General features: G+C 32.0%; 1 protein-coding gene across 2 annotated transcripts in view; it reads left to right on the top strand.

Moving 5' to 3' along the window:
- Positions 1-356: 356 nt before the first annotated feature.
- LOC123700022 overlaps positions 357-18,393 on the top strand; it is a 71,334-nt gene continuing 53,297 nt past the window's right edge. Inside the window, exon 1 of one of the 2 annotated variants that reach the window (XM_045647113.1) lies at positions 357-699. The gene's annotated coding sequence lies outside the window, so the exon portion shown is untranslated. The remainder of the gene's footprint in view (positions 700-18,393) is intronic. The other variant, XM_045647112.1, reaches the window with a different exon arrangement.

The raw sequence follows: 18,393 nt of genomic DNA, 5'->3' as shown, positions 1-18,393 counted from the left end.
ATTATTAAAGTAAGGTTTTCTTACTCCTGGTGTTTATATGAAAATCCATTAACGTATTTTTTGAAAATTTGTGAACGTTTTTCAAGGGTTAGGTACTTATCTAAAATTTTATTTTCATTGTTGCCCGTTTTTATCGGAAAATATTTCAGGAGGATCGTACGTCTACAATATACCACCTTGTATTTTCGAATAAGGAAAACCGATAAGTTTGTCTTAGTTTTGGTTTTTCTCACCTGCTTTCGTCCCGGAGATGTTGAAGTACTTAGGTACTACCTAAGCAGTAAACATTGCAAAACGATTCACCTGCATCTCACGAGTCGTCCGGAAAACCGGCTGTCACAGTATATCGAAAACCGCAAACATTCACGCGGCACACCCAGCTTCTGCAGTCACTTCACTCACACCTGTATTTAGTTGATAAACAACCTCTTTGCCGCGCGCACGTGAAATACGCTTTCATATACGCGCCTTTACGACGTTCGAAAATTCGATTTTTAATCGTTGCATAAATACGCGCGTTGATTGGACGCGTCGTTCGATTTTTTTTTTGTGAATTATGTTCTGGATTCGGTGTAAAGTGACGGTTAGTAAATAGAACTTTTATAGGTACTTTGCTTTTATAAATTGAGAGAAGTAGTGAGTGTGAAAAGTGGACGCGGCCCGAAACGGGTCGAATCTCACTTCGCGTTTCCGTAACAGGTATGTTTTTATATTTTATAGTTAATAACTAGGTTCAAGACTGGATTGCACTAATTAAACCCTCGTCTGCTTTTTTGAAGAAAATTACAACGATCATAACGTGACATTAATATTAATTACAGAGGAATTTAAACAATACACAGAATTACCTAAACGTTTGATTCTAGATTAGGAATACATAATGCGAATACATAATAAATATTGCGTCAAAATAATTATCAAATTCTAGAAAAATATTTTTAGATTATTATCAACTAATTCTATGTGCCTATCATTCCATAGCAATTAGAGGCAATTTAAAATGCGTTACTTAATTCGAAATGGCGAATATTAATGCGTTTTAAATGCGGTCAATGAGAATGTTATCAGTTCGTCATATTTGCAGTAGGTACCTAGGTATCTAATTATTGTAATATATGGCCTTGTCAACTTGTCAGTTTGAGTGGTGTTCGACATATTAATGAGATAGTAATTTATACCATTGATGAATTATTGAACTTTTCATTCATAAGTAGAGCTATTATTTTGGACAATGCTGCCAGCTTTTTTAAGACTAGTTGACACCTGCAAATTCGTTCGCGTTAAATAAGACTATGGCAACTTAACCACAGGAAACAGATTTGTTTTTTTTTCAAAAATTGGCTATTCCAGAGAAAAAAAGAAATACGAAAATAGGTATTTCTTCATAATAATATTATCGAAATCTTGCCTAATTAAAAAAATAATCATTTAAAAAGCTTCGTCGCAAGAAAATATTTAGAGAAAGGCATTTGCTTACTTTGATAAACGTTGATCCAACTGCGTCTATTAAAAAACGTATTTTTTCGTTCAGAAAGGAAAGGAGAGGTGTTTTGTTTAGCCACAAGATGAATTTTTCCATGATATACCTACCTACCTAAGTACCTAGTAACTACAGAATGAGAATTATTTATTATCTTTTTTCATTTCATAGTACCTAGGTAGGTATGCAATGCAGACTTAAACATGCCAATGTATAATATCTGATGTATCATGCATCTATCTATCTAGTACCTAGTTAAATGCCTTGATATCTTTTCAATTAGAAAGTTTTAAAAATTTTTCTAACTTCTTCTAGAGTCCTAACGCAAATGAAGTTCACAACCTTTGGTACTGCACTTAGCCACAGGGCACAGACTTAGCGCCATGTGTGGATTGGTGAATCGATATAGAGCGCTTCGTACATTTAAATTTGTATTTATTGCTAGCTAAGTTGCTAGGTATCATGCTGTTTTCAACAAACTTTAAAAACAGGAGGTTCAAAATTCAGCTGGATTTTTTTGGGTTTGTTACCTCAGAACTTTCGACTGGGTAATCCGATTTTTATGATTATTTTTGTTTTGAAAACTGTTCCCTTTGGATGGTTTTGTATACTTAGTTATATTATAGTTAGCATTCGAAAGCCGTTTAGTTTTATTGTTCAAAAATAATTAGGTACTTATTTTATTTGATTTTATGTTAGGTAACTAGGTAGGTACCTAGGTAGTGTTAGAAATTATATTTCCTGGGAGGACAAAGTCAAACTAAAATCCCCAAATGGACGATTTACAAAAGGAGATAATAAAATATGTATAGATCCATCTATAATAATGAACTAGCTTACCGCCCGCGGCTTTGCCTGCTTTTTCTAAAACCTAATAAATTATATACTAAAACCTTCCTCTTGAATCACTCTAACTATTAAAAAAAAACCGCATCAAAAGCCGTTGCGAAGTCTTAAAAGTAACATAGGGACAGAGAAAGTGACTTTGTTTTATACTATGTACCTAGTGATATTATGGTTCTTCAGCTTATAGGTATCATATCGCTATGAAGTTACCGGCTAGTTCAAAAAAGTTTATGTGATGAACTAAAAAAAAATCTTGTTTCTGAAGATATTCTTGTCGCAATAACCATATTATATAATTTTATTAGCAAATAACAACTACATTATATTTTATTCGAACATCTTCAATCTACCATGTAGGTATGTTGTAATGCCACGGGTAATAAAAAAACTGTCTTTATGTTGTTTATGGTTTTAATTTTATTATCTTTGGTGCACGAATAACTTCTAGGTATACTAATTTTGAACTTTCTTTTAACGTAGATAGGTAGTACGTCTACTTTTCTCCGATATTTTTAATGATTTTATATTACTATACCTATCTTTGAAAATATTAAGTATATCGCTAGTAAGTAATCCCAAAATAAATCAACAGGCTATCCCCAATGTTAAACTCACTTCTGCAGAATTAAAACAGAAATATGTATCTATTGAAAAAGTTTTACTTATCCTGCAACCTTGTACAGCTAGAGGAAAATTAAGTATTAGGTATACAAATTTATCCATACCGACTAAAATTTCTTTACTTCCCGCAACCTTGCTTCAATAAAGAAAATTTCGTGCGACGAAAGTTGATCAACAGTACGGGAAAATGCCGGTATAAAAACTTTTGAACTCCCCCTTAGGGATATGCGTGCCGATGCACGGCTCCCCTTGATTACATGCTTATGCACACATAGCAGTATTGACACGTGGTGAAACGCGTTTAGTTTCAAAGAAGTTACTTTAAACATGTTTTTATATCGTTGTCGTCACGCATCGGTCAAACTGAAAGTCAATTTGCGCCTGCTTGTGAATTCGTAACTCACGATACCAAGCCACGAACGGTCTATGTATAGCAAATTATATAAAACTACGAGTATGATTATATTGTAGTGTATCATGTTATGTGTATTTTCTATTTAAATGGCTTCTATTTGATAGCATAATTAGTAAGTGCTTTCGGGTAGTCATTACTATTGTTTCTTGTGTAATAGGCGAAATAAAGAATTGTCAATATCGTCACAACATATTCTTTTGTAACGCTATATATTCATCCTGAAATTACGCTATTGTACTGGTACCCAATATTTTGTTTAATAACGGTCATCGAAAGAAAAATCTTCAAACTGTGCGTTAGAGCAGAATCGTTGCGTAAATAATATTATATCAAACGGATGGTATATTATGATTTGTTTCAGAAAATGTGTTCGGCTCTTTATGTTTCTATTTGATTCCTAACTTTTATTAGATGATTTAAAATGAAAAATTAACCAAAAACTTTTATAATATACATATATACAATAGACTATAATATATTAAAATACTTAAAAGTAAGCGGAGTCCCCTGGAAATTGAAATGTTAAAAAATGTTTGTTTCTGTAGGTAGGTACATACTTATGTACCTACAAAAACAAACATGCTGTATCCCTTATTATTTTTGTTTCTTTTATTTGATGTAATACCGCAGCCACACTATGCTCCTCGTCCTGCTCATCGCGCTGCAGCTGCCATTATTCGCCGCGACATACATTGCCCTCTGACCACACACTGCTCTACTCGCGCGATTAATCGCAACGTTCTTCAGTTCGCACTCGAATTGCCGGTCCTTTGATTCGCGCGCAAAAGCCGACAAAATAGGGAGCAGTGAGCAGGACGATGAGCACGACGAGTGGCATGACGAGTAACGTGGCCATACTATGTCTCTGCCTACTTTCCTCGTTACTTCCCATACCACTCGTCAAGTGTGTGGCTGGCGTATAACACTTACAATTCATACTTTAGAATAAAAAAACAAGGAATTGAAAAAAAATATCAATAGTTTCCACATACAAAGCTTTATCACCTATAATTATACATAAACATGTGTTTAATTAAAGCTGTTTTAACATCCTCAAGATCGAAATGATGATGTAATTGTTTTCGTTAATACAGAGTAGATAAATTATACAGAACTCATAATAGACAGACTACAATATCTGTGGAAGGTAGTGTTTAATCACAGCAATTTTTTATTTTGTAACTCACGCGCTAATAACAGAGATTTTTTTTACCGAATTTTGACTATTTTTGAAAGAAACTAAGTTCTTGTCTTTTATTGAATAATGTTTTCAGATTTTTAATATTAAATATATATAATTTAATTATTATCATATGCCAGCTAAGTACCTACAATTTAAGTTTACGTTACCAAATGTGGTTTGAATAGCATTAGTCCTTGAATACAAATTATAAAAAATATCTATACATATTCATTTGAGATTTACATCAAGTATAACCTAGGCTCCTCATACAAGTATTGTTATTTACGCAATTATTGTTATTTTCGTAAAAACGGCAAAATTAATTCTTCTTTTTTTGTTAAAAAACTGTACACGCATGCTAACCATCAGGCGAGGTTGCGGTCAAATGCTCAAGCAGACTTCAATAAAAAAAAAAATACGTGTGGCACTCGAGGACTGCCGCGGTAAAGCTATTGCATAGCATGCCTATTGCCTTCAAGCCACACACACCTCCATGCCTGTCGGAGTGGGGAGCGTGAGGTTTTTCGTTACGCAATTTCTGGATTCGGTCCCCGCGCTCAAGGCCCGCGATAGAAGCTATTTTTCTCAAAAATCATACACTCAAAAATTATTATGTATAAGAGAAATAGGTAAAAAATCATCTCGGTTGAAACGTGAAAGTGTTGACCTCACGAAACCGGCTCTCAGCTGATGTAGCTTCAATACAGAACCGATAATAATTTGCGTATTTGCGAAACTCGAAATGTTATTAATGTTTTACTGTTATTCGTTGAGTTTGGACAAATTTTGGTTTTTTAATGTTGGTATAACTCGCACTTGGCCAGCGTGGTGAATTATGCCAATGCCATGTACCTACCCTAACATTACCTACCCTAGTCCCTAACAGGAGGCGCGTGTCACAGCAGTGGGAACTTATATGGGTTGAAACAGGAGGCCCGTGTCACAGCAGTGGGAACATGGGTTGATGATGATGATTAATGTTGGTATATTTTTACCTAACTGTTTAATATTATGAGGCCTGTGATAAAAATAGAATTAAAATCAATTTATGTTCAGATGCGATACAGAGACACAAATAGAGTTGCGTTAATAGACCTTTAAATGATATAAATTAGTTGCATATATTTTAAAATTTTATATATATGAGTATCAACCTAATCCTTGGAATAAGTATATGAAAGTGTGTGGTCAGCATATAAGTAATGTATTTATTTCCTGTATATTTTGTGTTATTAATAGTCATCATTTTATATAAATTTCTTTATTTTAATTATTTTTATTAAAAAATACAGAGATACGGAAAAATATCCTAAGGAACTAAGTATATGAAGATTTTCCGCAATCTGCATTCTGCATTTATAATATTGAACTCAAAATCATAACATTATTGAGGATGTCGTTTTGAATTACATAGTTTCTTTAAAAAATATAAAAAATCAATTATTAGGTAACTAACTACACTACTGTGTACGAAAATATTAAGTAAATAGGTACTTCTGGTTTACGGTGACAAAAAAATAAACGCTTCATGGTTTGATATGAGAGTAATTCAGTTCTTTTTTTTTTTCATTAAATAACTGTATAATTAAGTATTATTAAGCATGTTAGATATGAAAATTTATTTTAAATATTTAGCCTAGAAATTGACGTACTTTCATTTAATCGTATACCCACAGCGTATACCTCTCTTTTCCTTTTCTTTTTTCCCATATGAGGCGAATTTCCAAGTCGTTTCTTAGTAGTTACAGTACAGTAGTATAAAAGGAAACATGAAATATTTCAACTTTTTAATTCCAGTAACTAGTATTACCTATATAGGCTGTGTGTTTATATGTCAGTCAGTCATTAATTTACTTTTCCTTTCTATAAAAATAATATAAACTTAGATTAAAAGAGAAAAGTGTAGAAATGAAAGAACCTCCGTTGTTTTAACATCGAAGGACCAAAATCCGAAAGGTAAGGCACAAGCTAACGACAATCCGAACGACTTTCTTAGACTATAAAATAAAGATCTTGAACGAATTCACCATATTATTCAGTTAAGCATTATTGGCCTTCTTTCTCTTTATTATTTCTACCTTATTTCTACAAATAAAAATGCTAATTTTACCCTTGCGCTCGGCGCTTGTGTCTTAAAAAGTATTTGGAATTACCGATTGTTTATATTAGCGATTATTATTTTCCCTATAACATTCAAGGATACTCAAGAAAATTAAATTTGTATGCATCTGTGCATCCATTGAATATCAATGACAAATATATTCGCATTATAGGTAAATCCTACTCAGGCAAAACAAAATATGTAGATTATAAATACAGTTTTAGTTTTATATCTGGTTCAAAGTCCATTCATAACACCTATATTTTTCCTCTAAATATACCTAAGACAAAAAATTGTATATTAATTTAAGTAATTGGTATTTCTAAGAGCAAATAACAAAATTGTCTAGCAGCTAACGATACAAAGTTAAAACGTGTGTGCGATATTTGCCCAATATTGAAATGACAAAACCCAAAACATAAAATTAACATAAGAATAAAGCTATTTAACGTGTTTATTATCCTTATTTTAATGTTAATATTGGACCTTCGTTTCGGAGCATGTAAATGAATCGTTAAAATAGTTCGGAGGTCATCTAAGGTTGTTTTACGTGTACCAGAATGATGGAAGCTGAACAAGTTTTACAATATTAGTGTAACTAGCAGCTGTGCCCTGCGGTTTTACTCGCAGTGCTCCACTCCTGTTGGTCTTAGCGTGATGATAATATGTAGCCTATAGCCTTCCTCGATAAATGGGCTATCTAACACGGAAATAATTTTTCAAATCGGACCAGTAGTTCCTGAGATTAGTGCGTTCAAACAAACAAACAAACTCTTCAGCTTTATAATATTACTAGTATAATAATATGACATTCTGTAAGGTTCTGACTTCACCGTTTATATTTTGAATAGTGGGCGAGTTAAGTGCGTGATTAATGAGAACGAGCTAAATATTAAGATTCAAATAAATATTATACAACTGGGACATATTTGCGTTGTGTAGAGTGTATACTCAGTTTTTTTTATCTTGTACAAAAGAATTCTCTCATTTACCTACTGATAATTGACATAGGTACTTTAGCTTGTTAGTAATTTGGATAATTGTCACCATATTGGAATACCTATGCAAGGTTCCATTATAAAACAATACCTACTCAATTTAGGGTAGAGTAGTTTTATAAAATTTTAAGTTTATAGAAGAAATGATTAGGGATAAAATAAGATAGAGCCTGGAAGAGATCACTCTTAAGTATAAGGCCGCTCTCTGTGCTCGCTTAGCTATAAGTTTTAATATATAAATATATAGAGTAATACAGCTTTTGGATCATATTATGTATCAGAATTACCTATTCATTATCTAGATTCTAGAATAAAGGTCAGAATATAATGAGCCGGTGGTATAGTACCACAAGTACCATATTTTAATTAAATATTTCGAGTAAAAACTCCTTCGAGGCTCATTAAGTGCGTTTTTAACGTTATTTTTATTTACCAACCGTTTTGTCTCACCTTGACATTTAGGTGCTGCGATGGGCGGGAATCCTCTTTTAATTCGAACGTCTATTTGTATTTTTTGTCAACAATAAAATTATTTAAATTAGAGGCTCGGTGTTTAACATATTATTTCCATCGATATGTCTGATGATAAACATATTTTAAATATACATATTATGTTTCGTAAGTGATCTTTTATATTTTGCTTTTTAATAAAACGGCATAAGCTTGTATCGGGTATAACCTTTTTAAGCATTTTAAGCTTATTTTAAAGCTTAATAAATTGATAATGTTTAATATTTACTGCATAATATAAAATTATGAGCATTATAGGACACAGTATACCTAGGTAGCTAGTCATCCTTGAATTAATCCGTGTTTTGATATTAATTTTCATCTCCGGATATTCCCACTAGATTTTTCGCCAAATTAGTTTTCCATATATTTACCTACGTTAAAAATTAAATAATTCAATCGGGGTGGTACCTACTTGCAAAATGTCTATACATGACTGACATCGATTCCAAAAGTCGACCAAATTGCTCAACTGTTTACTTATTCGGACGACGCGCAAACACAGGTTTAGCAATTTAGATAAATCAACATGTTTAATTAAATGTTGCGAAATTCGTCTGTGACAAATTTCGCATTATTGGGATTTTAGTTTGGTTTTTGGTAATACAAGTCGAGCGGTCGATGGCGCCGGAAAGACCGTAGATAATAATATGTATGGTGTGGTATGGCTGTGGGACATTGATATATTCTGCGCAAAAATAATTAATTACATATATTAGATGTAAGTAACCAATTATTATCTTTATTTATATTTATTATTGACATTGACATTGTCTCTATCTACATTTATTAAATTCTATATTCCACGGTTAAAGTGCCTCAAATACTAGATATTTTCTAAGATGAATATCATATAAATAAATAGTTTGGAAAATCCAAAAGTGCACGCCTCATAATCTCATCCTTTACAATAAAATTGATTATTTATAAAGAGTACGTGACTATAAATATAAAAATGAAATAAAATAAAACATTTGGAAAAGTAAAGAAAGCGGTACCGTAATAATTGAGCTATTTTTCTTGTGGCCCCACCTAGATGTGAAACTGCGCAGGTTTAAGGGACTGACTACCAACTTATTTTTTTAAACCTTGGCTTATAGTATAAAGAATCGAGTTTATAATGGTGAATTTTGAGTACACTATAAAAAAAAAAAAAAGTCGATATTTTTTTTGTTTATTTAATAACAATTAAACCACATCGAATCAGACCCTGAAAAATGAAAGGGTTCTATTCCTGAGCATACTCAAGCGTAAGAGAAAAAAAAAGACTCGATTAGTAAAGTATTTCGGTCGCTATCGTGTTAACAAGAAAAAGGATCCGCACATACAGACACACGGACGTCCAAGACAGAACTTTTTTAAACTGTTTTTTAACTAGTTTAAATAACAAAAATGACATCAAAAATATCATGAACGTTAAAAATAGTGTTTTTTCTTAATATGTGTGTGTATGTATTATCTTACAAGTGCAATGTATGATACATAAAGACATTTTAAGTTTGAAAAATCAGATGTTTTGCGCGAAGTGACAGTAGTACCCACCTCAACGCTTCGCTTATGAGGCGTGCAAAAAAAAAGTCGATATTTTTTTTGTTTATTTAATAACAATTAAACCACACCGAATCAGACCCTGAAAAATGAAAGGGTTCTATTCCTGAGCATACTCAAGCGTAAGAGAAAAAAAAAGACTCGATTAGTAAAGTATTTCGGTCGCTATCGTGTTAACAAGAAAAAGGATCCGCACATACAGACACACGGACGTCCAAGACAGAACTTTTTTAAACTGTTTTTTAACTAGTTTAAATAACAAAAATGACATCAAAAATAGCATGAACGTTAAAAATAGTGTTTTTTCTTAATATGTGTGTGTATGTATTATCTTACAAGTGCAATGTATGATACATAAAGACATTTTAAGTTTGAAAAATCAGATGTTTTGCGCGAAGTGACAGTAGTACCCACCTCAACGCTTCGCTTATGAGGCGTGCAATAATTATAGGTAATTATCATATAAATGATGCTTACAAATTCATTGGAATCATATTAAATATTTTTTTTACTCAAATTAAAGCACAACATAATGTTTTTTGCGTAGTTTATAAACACAGTAAGTATGTACATACAGATACATTCAATAAAAGTAAAAAAATGATTATCACGTAATAATTTAATAATTTTGACACAAGTCAGGGTCGCCAATGCGCCGATCGAATCATATTTTTTCTTTTTATTTTATTTACAAAATTGTATTCCTAAAATACGCTTCAAAATTGTTTATAAGTTGAGCTGCCAACAGCAATTTGTCGTGATAAGGCAGTATTTATTAGTCCAGAAGTTTGAAGGTTCGATATCACTTCGGAAGCACCTTTTAAACTATGTACAAATCGTTTTCAACACGGAAGGGTTTATTTTCAAACCAAGCGATACTTGTATGTATTATAATATTTATAACCCGACTATGTTCTTCATATTCTTTATTTTATATCGCACAAAATTCATTTTTCTTTCATTTTCACCTTAATGTTTGGAATCGGCTCCCTGGACTCGATTTTGAGCCAATTTAAACGGACAGATTCAATTCAAACTTTATCCACTTGTCAAAGATAACAATACGAAAATTGTTAATCATACGCATGGGCGTATGTATAATATATTGTAAGTAAATTGGATAAACTAAGGCATAAACATAATGTAAACTTTGTAAAATAGGTTAAATCGCTAACTAGATTAATTCTTTCAAATCCCATTAAAATAAAATCCCAAGAGCGCCTAGCGAGTAGCGAGTAGCGACACACATAGCATGAATTAATTTCGAATTTAATCTTATTTTATGTATATATTTTTAATTAAACGCAATAGGATATAATGACAGGTATATACGACGGAATCACATTGGTCATTTCGTAGCACACGGGTTCAAATATTTCGGATACCAAAAAAATTGTCGGTTTAAATCACATCATTTCGAGCGTAGTATCTCCTATTTCGGAGGTCCGGAGGTCCGTTAATAAGTGAAATGAAGGGCCTTAAGGACGTTTAAGATTCCACGCTCACTAAAGTCAACGACATGCATATAATTCTATGCGATAATGTGAGTATTATAAGTTGAGGAAAATAGCAGTTAATTCGAAAATGCGAATTTCAATTTTATTAATATGCATATAGATTGCAATTTGGATTGAGTGGCCAATTTCGCAGTAAAGATCTTAATTACGGCCGGTTTACTCGGCAATATAATATATTTCTAGAGATGGTAAGAGTATCGTTATACATATTATGCTGTCGCTTTCTCTCGGTTTTTGATAGTAATCTCACAAATTTTACATGTTTACGGTATTAAATTAAATTGGAATTAGACTTCGCGTATAGTGAACGGGTATTTCACTATACAAATATATTTTATTTTAAGTTTATTCACACAAATAATTATGATACTGCGCTACAAAGTATTCCAAATTTAATGTAGAGTTTTAGTAATAGTTTATCTGTATAATTGTTTACATTATATTGTGTAATATCTTAACATAGGTAACGTTTTTAACATCGTTTTAAAAAATCTCAACCTCCAAATGAAAACTTAAATTTAATGTTTGTCTATAGCAAACTGAACTAAAATTCTGAGTACTGAATTTAAAGTTACTTATGTTATTTGTAAAAACATATTGATTTCTATATAGAATTGCAATGTACACAATAAAGCTAACAATTCGCTAACGGTTATAATTATCAGTTATGTATTAATGCTATGGCAAGGTCGTGTGTAGGCGACGGTAAATAATCCAAACTCGACTGAAGAATTCTAACAGGCTAAATAGATTGTATGGTGCATTTAATTTAATATTACTCTCTTGAGTAAGCTTTTAAAATAAATAAAAATAATAATCATTGTTAAAATGCGTTGGCATTCTTGTTATTATGTAATTTACCTTACTTACTGCTGGTATCTGAAAAAGCCTATATTGATTATTTGGTTTTTGTAGTGTATATTTGTAGAAACGTACTTACTTTTCAGTACCTAATTAAGTAATTGTTTAACTCTTCATATTAATATTTTTTTTACTTAATTGGACTTAGTAAATTTAGTTTGAATTGTGAGTTTGAATTAAAATGAAAGCGAAATATACGGTCTACGAGGTAGGTATAAAAGCAGTAATTTTTATATTACTAACATTTAATTCTTGTTTTAAAATCATCATTTAATACAATGTTTGAATTAAATCTGTTCGTTTAAAGTGGGTCAAAATCGAGTCTAAAAGGGTCGGTTTATATGTAATGTATGCAGGGCCGTCTTAGACTATGCCGGGGCCCTTGGGCACACAAGAATTGGGGGCCCTTTGAAATATAAAGAAATCAAACTAGGTACGCAAATTTTTTCCCACAATTATATATGTTTTTGCCCTAAATTGAAACTTAAAGAAGTAATAAGAAAACTTAAAGAAAATTTCTATGTAAAATTTTTGCTCCATTTTTTTATACATTTTACAAAAAAGTTACTTCTGACCAATCTTGTATTATAATATGGTCTTTGGAGGAAACTTTTTTTCCTTATTTTTTTTTATATAATTCATTTGAAACGCTGCTGCTGTAATGGCGCTCCAAAGTTGACTTTAATTAAATTTAATTAAGAAATATTTTAAGAATTACTTTTTCAAATTACCTTTCTCTTTGAATTTACATTTTAGGTTTTATGGCACTCAAATGCTTTATAAATAAAATATAAATTCAACAAAAAAGGTCGTGTTCCATCGTTACAATATTGTATTCACTGAAAAGTGCTTCATATTGGATGAGATGGTTGTTAGATCATCTCAATAGATGGCGTGCGGTGTGTCCCTTAAGACACATAAAACTGAAGGAATAGAATAAATTCGATTGCTCCGGCGGGTCACGAGTGGCTGAGTTGGTCAAGCATCCGCCCCGGAATGGCGCGAAGGATGCGGGTTCGAGTCCCGCCTCGTGATCGAATTTTTTCTATTCTTTATAAATTTATACCTTTCTCTCTTTCAAATTTATCTTTTTAATTTGCATCTGGATTTTTTCTTTCGTAGCCGTTTCATATTGATCAAAATTATTGCGTGCGTTATTAACATAATTTATTCAAAGCCTAGGCAAATGGCAAAAGTCAAAACGCTTGTCATCTATTCGTATAGAAATGGTCCGGTGTGAACAGAGTTCACTAAATTCTAGGATCTTTAAAACTACAAAATTTCATATCCAGCAGAAAATTAGTAAAATTGTTCAAAGGAATAAGGATTACTAAAAATAAAATTCAAAATTAACTGTAATTCCGGTACGTGAATTAAAAAACATATTCCAGGTTATAAATAAATAAAAAAATAGGTGATTTCGCGATTTATACTGAATCATAAAATCATTTAGGTGTGAAGTGATTTAAGAAACGTGTGCATATTATAAGGATGGGATGAGTTTATAAATCGTTATATCTTAGAAAATGGTAGGAAGCTACATCTTAGGAAAATAATGTATTGATTCTTTTGTATAGATAATTTTATGATCTACAATTTGGGTAAAAGTGGTTATATGATAAAACTTACTGTTTCGGTAAAAATCACGAAAAACCTATATCTGTTGACTTTTAGGAAAAAATTTTTTCGTAGTGACAGAAGGTCGGGAAATTTTAATATAATATTTTTGAAGTGAAACTTCTTTAGGCGCGTTGAGAGTAAAATTTCAAGGTCGCATCATAACAATACCGTAACGTCATGGAGTAATTCAACGATTTTGGTATCTTATAATCTTCCAAAGAAGTGGGCTATTTAGCACCGAAATAATTTTTCAAATCGGACCAGTAGTTCCCGAGATTAGCGCGTTCAAACAAAAAAACAAACTCTTCAGCTTTGTTATATTAAGTATAGATTGTGTTTTTAATAATTTCACCAAATTTCGGCTGAATGGGAATTTTGGTCGTGGTCGTCGTGACCGAAACATTAGCAAAACGTCATAAGCTTATATCAATTAGTATCAATAGTGGATTCTATTCTCTAGCGTTTCTGCCACTTGTCTAGAGGCCCAGAGATTAAAGTTTTGTCACAACGCCCTTGTATGCTATTCTGTAAACTTAGACGTGTTAGTAATTTTCATAAATCTCAAAATAATTCAAGTAAAAATATATTATATTACGTTAATAAGTAAATAAATAATTCGAGTAAATGTCTGATAAGTTAATTATAATGGTGTTCGAATCACTCGAATTATTCCATGTAAATAACCTTGTAATAACATAGATGTTTTGATTCGAATAAATCTGAAAATGATCTGACGTTCTGGCATTAAAAAGCTGTATTGCTTTTTAATAAAATATTTTGAGATTTATGTGAGAAAAATTGTCAGTCCTACATCTCCTCCAGGGGGGCCCCCTGACGAAGGGGGGCCCTGGGCACTGGCCCCCTGTGCCCCTATGGTAAAGACGGCACTGAATGTATGTCTATATTATCTATATCTATTTTATCTATACTAATATAAAGCTGAAGAGTTTGTTTGCTTGAACGCGCTAATCTCGGGAACTACTGGTCCGATTGGAAAAATTCTTTCAGTGCTAGATAGCTCATTTATCGAGGAAGGCTAAAGGTTATATATCATCACACTACGACCAACAGGAGTAGAGCCAGTGAAACCACGCGGAGCAGCTAGTAAAACATACAGGTGAAGTTAATAAACATTTAAATGTTCTCCCTACATATTTACTCAGTAACATTGTTTGACTAAAGGTGCACTATCACACTCTCTCAAACTTCAGACAGAAGAACACAAGAACTGTATTCACTATGAACTTGTCCTACGTCTATGCGTGTTATAGAAAACTTTATCCTAAAAAGATAAAAGTGCGTATGCATTATGGCTTGTGGCTTTACCGTGACAAATTTCGAGAACAATCCATGATGTGGGTAACGGTGTATGCGTTTAATGGTAGCTAAGTCTAGATTTTCGCTCCAATTTTCATCGGGAGTTATTAGGGTTGCCTGGTTATTAATTTTTCTTTGTCGTCGTAAGCGGTGTAGTTTTTTGTTGGAATTGAGTTACCGCTTTGCAGTTTGCTTATTGATAAATAGGGAATATTATTTGAATTGATCGAGTTTTTCGAACAAAATTAAATGCAGATGAATTAATAGTACTAATATTTGAAGTACATATTAAAAATATGAAAATTATCTATTTTCATTAGATACCTATTAGGTACGAATGTATTGGCAATTTTGCGAAAAATCCACACCTATTTATACAATTCTTTATTTTTTTTGTTGATTTTGCATTTCAAAAGTACCTATTCGATAGGTATCATTACTCATTAGTAAAAAGAAACTTGAAAAAGCCTAATTTCCACGGTCATGAGAAAGGTTATTTTTAAAATGTTTTAATTTGGCTTAATGTAATGTCATGTTTTAAGATATGCTTACATTACACATGTAATAAATATATTAATTGCTAACGTACATACTAATCATCGTAATTACTTCATACGAGTATGTGACAAACTCGTTTTTGTTGAAGGTTAATAGGCAGTTTTTATTTATAATTATTTCATGTTTTGGTGTTTAAGATTTGGGTTAATGGTATAAAATACAGTATGAATCGAGAACCTTATATTAGTTTGTTAAAAATATGTATTTTATTGGTTTTTAATTGGAATTTTAATGTAATTTTTACGCAGCAATGTTATTTTTCTGAAGAAATCATAACAGCATGGTTTAATTATTTTTTTTAATAATATCTCGAATTCGAAGCTTAAGTAATAAAAATTGTAATAATATTTGGTTTAAATATCATGTTTTGTGATGATAATGTTCGGTCTATTCCATAACTATTAAGTTATTAACACAGATTACGAAATAGTTAGTACTTTTAGTTTGGACGGGGATTTGCTCGCACGAAAGCTTCCCAACCGTGTTCGACTTATCCTGTCTGAAAAAATTAATAGCTTATGTAACTCCGATATTGTCAAATCTCAATTGAAAAAATTCCGAATATCGGCAAGAAAACATACTTTATCATTAACTAGTGTATTATATTGTGTCAACTTCGAGGATGTGCTGCGGTTAGTGCAGCTTCTTTCTTCTTATATCTTCTGGATCAGCCTTCTTTCTTCTAATGCCTTCTGGATCAGCTTCGAAGACGTACTGCGGTAATTTTGCTCTATTTAAATTTTATCGTTTAATTTAAAAAGCATTTACAATAACTTCTACTAATACCATCCAAGCATACTTGTTTTTTTCATGAACCCATAACAAATAATTCATTTATTGTATTCATTCAAAGGCTTTATTCAGCCGATCCTAAACCGAATTATGTGACGCAATTTCATGGGAAATAACGGGCACGCCCTTGAATTTACATTTCGAATCGATAATCGGATGTATCGAGTAAATAATCGATATTAGTGCCGGCTATAGTATCGGTAAGTTGATCAAACGTTCCGGTTCAATGGCATTGTATTCACTTGTTTTGTTGATGTAATTGTTGCGGTGAATTTAAAAATAGTTTGGACATTTAAGTTTATTATCGAAACGTTGATATTTGTTATTATTTGATAGATATTTTGAGTGGTCTGGGGATAGAAATAGTAAAAATCCTGTAAAAAGTCTGCATACAGAGGTCGTGGTTGAAATATGGGACACCACTTTATGAAGAACTTAATGTGGGCTAAAAGACAATTCATAACTATATTTTCATCTATAGATTTATATTATAGTTGAATGGACTTAATTTTCCAGATTGCGAATATTCAGTATCAGAAATCCGACCCAGGGCCAGGGCCTGTCCATAACCATCTCACTCAAAATCTCTTGGTCATTTGCTAGCTACTACAGTCTACAAAGCAGACGGATACCAGCACAGCTAGTCTACAGTTATTAGTTACCAATATAAAAGAGCAAGCACGTCGAAAGAAATTACATAAAAATAACTGCGTTAAAAACAACCGACTTCAAAAACGGAAAAGTAAGAAATAAAAAAGATTTGATATTATTAATTACTACATATTATTTTTATGTGCTATTTACTAAAAAGGTTTGATGTCGGTGCATGGGCTTAATACTAAGTGCTTAGTGTTTGGCACCGACTTCAAACCTATTTAATAAATAGCACATAAAAATAATATGTAGTAATTAATAATATCAAATCTTTTTTATTTCTTACTTTTCCGTTTTTGAAGTCGGTTGTTTTTAACGCAGTTATTTTTATTTAATACTTTTTAGTGTATTTTTCAACACGAATCAAACGAGCCCAAACTCGATAAAGTTGAGTCAATATATTACTGAGTTCCTATGGCCACCTTCCGATTCCATCATCAGATCAGCTCCATGTCATAATAATGTTTCATCGCTATCCAATTTACATTCGTATACAAAATTTCAGCTCAATCGGTTACCGGGAAGTGAATTAAAGTTACTTGCTACATTGAAATTAAGTCATCGAGTACAGACAAAAATGCTCATAAAATAAAAACTACTAGGCCTAGCCGAATAAAATTTTTATGGGACCAATTCGACACCATCCCGCATCGAACAAAAAAAGAATCACGTAAATCGGTTCAGAAACCTCGGAGTAATCGGTGTACATACATAAAAAAAAAAAAAAAAAAAAAAATATACCGGCCGAATTGATAACCTCCTCCTTTTTTTTGAAGTCGGTTAAAAATCAGCGGCACGCAAAACATCGCCGGCCGATCGAATAATTGGCCAAAGATTGTCTATTCGTTTGAAATACATGAATAAGCATCGATTGTATCTCGTAATCACTCATTTGAATAAGTTCCCATGTGTATGTACTATTCTAACATCCTACTGTCGATCTTATATCTATTGATTTAACGGCGGTAGTTGTGTGAACGTGATTGAATTATGAATTATTAAATCGTAGCCACTGTAAGTGAAGATTTAATTAAGCGTGATGCAGCTTTTATGAATGCAATGTTTTTCTGCGACTTGTAATTTAATTAACATGAAAACAAAAGTGTTCGCGTCTTTACTGATGTCATTAGTTATGCAGTATTTTTTTATTAATTTTCAAGTTTTGTTAAAAAACTTTAATTTGCTTTTCTATGGTAGGTATACACCTTCTTTAGATAAGCATGGCCCATGGCCCCCATGGGGCATATTACGATTTACGACCAAAGGAGTATCATGAGCTGCACAGGTTGAAATTTCTGGTGTTATAGTAGTTATAGATTATAATTAATAGATCAAAACGTATTTTTCGCGAAAGAAGTCAATCATTGTATTA

This window comes from Colias croceus, chromosome 19 (assembly GCF_905220415.1).
Source record: "Colias croceus chromosome 19, ilColCroc2.1".
Taxonomy (NCBI): Eukaryota; Metazoa; Arthropoda; class Insecta; order Lepidoptera; family Pieridae; genus Colias; species Colias croceus.
The sequence above is the reverse complement of the archived record's forward strand: the minus strand, read 5'-3'. Positions and strand labels throughout refer to the sequence as shown.